Consider the following 6,267-nt stretch of genomic DNA (forward strand, 5'->3'; position numbering starts at 1 on the left):
CTGTGCACTTGAATTGTACACAGACGTTCTAAGCAGCTTCTTTCCCTCGGTTTATGGAAGAGGTAGGTCATCTGCAAAAAAGAACAGAATGAACACATGTCTCTACAGCCTATCACTTTGCAAAAGAGGCACCCTGGACAAGGATAGTCGGCACCCTCTCCTGAGGCAGCTCTGGGCTTGGCAAGAGGCAAATAAATACAACAGACTACCCTGAGCTCCTTGTTACTCAGTAAAATAGAAACAGGGTTTTCTGAGCGGCTATCCAGTTCAGAGTGTCCTACTGAACCAGGGCTGTCCTTCATGATGAGAGACTACACGTGGATGAATACTGTCCAAACCACCCATCAAGGGTAATTACAAAACAAGGGGGAGGGACTGTGGAGGACCACACCCATGACACACAGAAGCAGTAGAGTCCAGGGACACACAACCAAAACAATCCAGATCACGTGGCCTTTCTTCTGTTCAGATGATTGTCATTGCTTGTTTCATTCAAATGCATGTCTTTCTGACTGAACTTTTTATGACGGTTCCAGAAACTAAGGCCAACAGAGCGATGGCCAACAGCTTAAAGACCGTTTCCCAGGAGAAGAGCATCCAGAGAGGTGAGGATTGATAGGATGGAGCCTGTCTGCTCACAGAGGAAGTTGTAAGGAATCAAACCGATAAGTACAGGGAAAAACTGCCCAATGGGGATGTTCAGAACCGAGGCCCAGAGGTTCAAGAACCAGTTTGGTGCCATGGGGAAAAGTCTCAAAAACAGTCAGAGAAGAAACAAGCTGTTTCTGTTCTCCTCCACCTACCTCTGCAGCAGGGCCACTTTCTCAGGAAAGCAGACCACCAGTGGTTTGCCAAACATACTGGGAAGCAGGTGGCAGCATGTGGCTCCCGCTGAAGTCAGCACACAGCACAGCAGAAGCCCCAGCCGTGGCCCGGACAAAGTGCCCACTGAAACATCCTGCTTTCAATGACCTCAACAAGCCCCGTGTCTGTGTGCAGGGCAGTTGTGTCCACAGCAAGTACAAGGCGAAGGAGCAGCCAAGGAAGACCAGGAGCAGGCGGAGCAGGAGGTGCATCTCAGCGTCCGGCACCCATCCCACTGGCTGTGAGGAGATTGGAGACAGAGCCTGCACCCTGCCACGCGCAGCCCAAGGCCCCTATCTGACACTTTTATAAACTTCAATAAAAGTGAATGACTAAGAAAATAAATTAACAGCAAAGACATAGCGAACAAATTTTTAAATTATGAGAGTCAATAGATAGAAAATTATATTTCAATAAATATAATCTGAGAAAAAATATGTAACACAGGGAAAGAATTGCAAATGCTGTATACACACTTATTTAAAGTGTACATTAAATTATTAATATAAAAATCACTATTAGGCTCAAAACTTCTTGTCATTCTTTATTTATAACTAAACAAAAGTTATGAGTGAAATATTGATTCCTCTATATTAAATATCCTTAAGCATACTAGTTTCATGCTTGTAAAATTATGTAAATTAGGTTGGATTTATAATAATCCTGCTTGCCAGGAATAAGATATACCTATGGTAATCACTTACTAAAGTATATAAATGTCTAATCACTATTTTATACACCAAAAACTAATGTAATGTTATGTCAACTATAATTGAAAAATAAATTTTAAAAATGTATCTAAACCATTTCTATGACTTAATTATATAACACTCACAGTAGGAAACCAAACTTATAGAGGCATGTGGCCAGGAATTAAAGAGATTTTAAAATCATTCAAGCAAGCTCTGATTATTATTTTTTACTTTTCTCTAAAATAAAATAAGGGATGCTGTATTTTCAGTCATTCTTCAGTTCTTTGTCAGCAAGTCCCAATTCTTTGTCTTGTAAAATTATATTTAAACCTAGATTATATTTTAATAAAAACTATATATTTATGGTCTTACACGCTGGGATTACAATTGACAAACTAACCTTAAATATTATACAACACATACACAGCTTGCATGAGTTCAATAACACCCACACTGGTCTAACACAGTTAAATAAAGATCACCGATCATGAACTTTGTAGCCATAGCAATGTCAATTGCTGTAAAGTTTTCTAAAACCTTGCCTCTCAATTTCTGTCTTTTTCTCCTTGCAGAAGAGTAACATACCATTCACAAACCAGCACCAGTCCACACAACCCACTGTAGGGCAACTGTAGATCGCTAGTAATAAAAATGAGTGCAGCAAATATGGGTTCCAGGAAGATACAGGCTCCTGCCATACATGTAATGGGCATTTTAGGATTCTGGTGGTCTGGGACAGGTTGAGACATTTTCTATAACATAAATGACAAGTTCTTGTATCTCACACCTCCTTCTATTCAGAGAAAGGCACACGTTGGTATATAAGCTGCACTTTGAAGGACTGCTTTGATCCATTACCAGGGGACTTTCCACAAGAACAGTCTCGGCAGCACATCCAGGCTGTAGGTGCGAGTTGTAACGCCACTCACACCGTGCGAACCAGGGGCGGAGAGATTCATCCATAATGCATAAAGGTCTTCTATGGAATCTTTTGCACACTTCAGCTGGAGAGGCCTTGACAGGCTGTTAGGCCCTAGGAGACTGAGCCTGTGTGGAATAAGGAGCTATGTAATCAGAGCTGCCCATTGTGGTGTGGGTGCTATCAGACCTACCAAGTTTTATAAGGTGGAGTGGGCCGAACAGCAATCCATCATACTATGCAAGTGGTACCTTTTGGGTTGAAGCAGAACAGGTCCAGAAGGTACAAGTAAATGACACTAATAAGTGAGCCAGACTCCCACATCTCCTACATCTATTCACTGATGCTGCTAGCCCACTCCACATCTATTACCTTGGGGTGCAGGAGTTCCTATTACCGACCAAGGTTAAAGGAAAAAACCCTGAGGCTGGTTTGTAAAAAGTATAATATGCTAGTGCTAGCCAAGAATTGCATTTGCATTAAAGTCCTACTCAAAATCTACTAAAGGAAATTCTCAGTAGTAAATGTTCTCATTAGCAGACAAGGAATATTATACTTTGTCATCCATTGTAGGTGGAGGAAAAGGAACTGAGCTGGGTAAACAGCTCTCTGGGGTGCGCACAAGGCATGCAGGTCTCTACAGGCCCTCATGCCCAGCAGAGGTCATCCTGTAGGACAAGGTGGGCCAACTTGTCCTCAGTCTACCACTCCTGGTGCAGCGATCTTATGAGCAGAGCGACAGTGTGGTGAGGATGGAAACTGCCCCTGTGCCCCAAAGTGTGGGCTCCCTCCCATCAAAACTGACAGCTATGTCCACTGATGGCTGTCTGACATGGCATAATTAACTTCTCAGGGAGACCAGCCAGCCGCTTGGAGACCCTCCATTACGTCAGACCCCTTTCACCCTGAAGGAGACATCACATATCCTTATTAGATTAATACTCTTTTTATATATATTATTGATTTCAGAGAGGAAGGGGGAGGGAGAGAGAGAGGGGAACATCAATGATGAGAGAGAATCATTTATCAGCTGCCTCCTGCACGGCCCCTACTGGGAATTGAGCCCCCAACTTGGGTGTGTGCCCTTGACAGGAATCAAACCTGGGATCCTTCAGTCCACAGGCCGACGCTCTATCCACTGAGTCAACCTGGCTAGGATTATTAATACTCAATGTGAGTTTGCCTTCCCTGCCTACAATGGATGCCTATAATACCTGTACTGGCACTACCATCCAAGGGCATACGGTATGCCTAACTTATCAACATGGTTTCCCATACTACGCTGCCTTGGGTCAAAACTCTCATTTTATAGCAAAGGAGTTGCACCAATAGGCTAATGACCATGATCACAGGGTATACTGGTCTAACCAGGTACCCTAACCCCCAAAATAGACATTGCAGTCAAAGAGTGGGCTGATCTTTAATGCTCCGGTTGTTGTGCCAATGAAGGGTCAGTGCCCTGTACATAGGGCACAGTCCTCCACGACACAGTACATGTGCTAAGATAATGACCTGCATGTTATTGTACTCCAGTAGCTGGAATCTGTGGAGGCAGGAGTCAACAGGCAGGCAAAGGAGTGATCATTCTCACCCTCACTTCCAGTGGCCCACATGTAGGATGTGTCCTTCCTAACTCTACAACATCACATTCTGCCAGGATGAAGGTCCCCAGGGGCAAATACTTTCTCAGGGATCCCAGCTAGAGTCCCCCAGAATGGAAAGCTATGGCAATCATCTGACTACTTGGGGCTCCTCAGGTCAATGGACTCACAGGCAAAGAAATATGTTAACTTAATGGCAGGGCAAGTGTTGACTTAATGGCATCCTAATGCCATGATTTTATGAAGAGTTAGAGTTGCTCTACAAGATAAGGTCAGGGAGGAGTATGTCTGGTAACCCAGGGCATGCGCAGGTATGTCACTTTGTGCTTTTATGCCCAGAGATCACATTATGTGCAATTATAAATCCGCAGTCCAAGGAAGCTGCTAAGGCCTTAGACACCTCATAGATGAGGCTGGATGCTCCTACCAAGAGCAGACAGAGGGCTAAGAAGATCTAGAATGGAGATAGGAGAGGAAGATGATGACTATCAATCACAGCTTTGGGACCAACTAAGGAACATTAGCTTGCTGCACTAACCACTTGCTTTGAGTCTTTTCAGAGATTGTGACTAGCCCCCACTTTGGAGAGAAGTCTGTAACTTATTGGACTTGCATCTCCACTCAGATAAAAAATAAAAAAAGAAGGCATCGTCTTTCATTGAAATGGGGAGAGTTCCGCATACACAAAGCATAAACATCATGAAGCAATGAACATCAAGCAGCACGTTGTTTGGGCAGAACGTGTGCGGGGAGAGTGCTGAGGGCCTACGGTCCCCTGGAGGAGAAGACGAGGCCACAAATCCGGGGCATCTCCTCTTAAAGAGCAGCCTTTCCGCTGCATCCCGTTCACTCTGCTGCGAGCGGGAGAGCTGCGGCCTGAGCCTCTGCCCATGGAAAGATGTGCATCCACACCGTGGTCGCTACCTCAAGCACTGATTTAAACTAGTCTTTGAGCGTATAGTTCAAGGAAAGAATAACACAAAGCAGCCAGCGCTAAGTGCCAACGACATTAATTATAGTCAGACAATGCTTCAAAGCTCCTGAGGAAAGAATACGTTTCCAAGGAAGGCCCAGCGGCAGGCCCCACCGTGAGCTTGAACCTGATTTCACCAATAACAACTGTCTAGCAGCGGAGGTTGGCAGTGGGCTCTCCCTCCCCACGCAGTGGCCTTCCCTCTGGGGGTGGCCCTGTGCCAGCTGCACAGCGAGGAGGGCATTGTGTGCCATGCAAATGCTGACATGATTTGGATGTCAGCCTCTTTCCCAGCCTCCCCGCAGCTAGCTCCATGGTCTTAGGTACAAAGTGGTCCTGGTGGCGGGGAGGTGGGCTACTCTGTTGGCTGACAGCAGGCACCTCCTCTCACCAAGGCTGCCAGGCTTAGCATCCTGCCGAGTCCCTGCCCTGCCCAAAGCACAGCCCAGAGGAGTCTCCAGCACACACTGATTGCCAGGGGTCCAGTGGCACTTTGATGGCACTGGACCCCTTCCATTGTGAGGGGCGCAGCGCTGGCCTCACTGAGGGCGGCACAGGCTGGGCTGGGACTTGCCGTCCTGGCTTGTAAGGCTCCTGCTAGCTCCACCCTCCGTGGGCTTGCAAAAACGTCTTTTCCACCATCGTGGTCTTCCTCACAACATTGCTTCTAATAAAGGGATTCATTTCTCAGCAGAAGCAGTGTGGCACTGGCTCCAGCCTATTGCATTCACTCTTATTACACACCTCATCGCCCAAAAATAACTGACCCAAATGAATGGCAGACAGAGCTACTGGGGCCTCACTGTGCTTCTAGCTGGGAGACAGCCTCTAAAATAACGGGCCTGTCTTACGGAACGCAGAGTAAACCTCCACTCAGTGACCAATACACGGTGCTGCTTCTTTCATTAGCAGGATACAGGCATCAGGAGCTGGATGTAGGAATGGCTCCTCTCACTATGACACCTAAAAACCCACAGGATGTTTGCTTCCTGTCACTGCGACTTAAGCTCTGCCAGAGGTTCCACTGATTTACAAGTTAAGACTGCCCCTCTGGCTATTTTTAAAAAATATGTTTCTATTGATTTTAGAGATGGGGGAGAGAGAGAGAGAGAAAGAGAGAGAGAGAGAGAGAGAGAGAGAGAGAGAGAGAGAGAGAGAGAGAGAGAGAGAGAGAAAAGAGGAATATTCCTGGAACTTGGAATAGAACCTGCAACTTTT

The 6,267-nt window shown here is 45.9% G+C and overlaps 1 pseudogene; it reads right to left on the bottom strand.

The window, feature by feature from the left end:
- Positions 1 to 301: 301 nt before the first annotated feature.
- Positions 302 to 2,799, bottom strand: LOC118713801 (annotated as a pseudogene).
- Between the last annotated feature and the right edge of the window lie 3,468 nt (positions 2,800 to 6,267).

The sequence above is a fragment of the Pipistrellus kuhlii genome, unplaced genomic scaffold, assembly GCF_014108245.1.
Source record: "Pipistrellus kuhlii isolate mPipKuh1 unplaced genomic scaffold, mPipKuh1.p scaffold_m20_p_9, whole genome shotgun sequence".
In the NCBI taxonomy this organism is placed as follows: Eukaryota; Metazoa; Chordata; class Mammalia; order Chiroptera; family Vespertilionidae; genus Pipistrellus; species Pipistrellus kuhlii.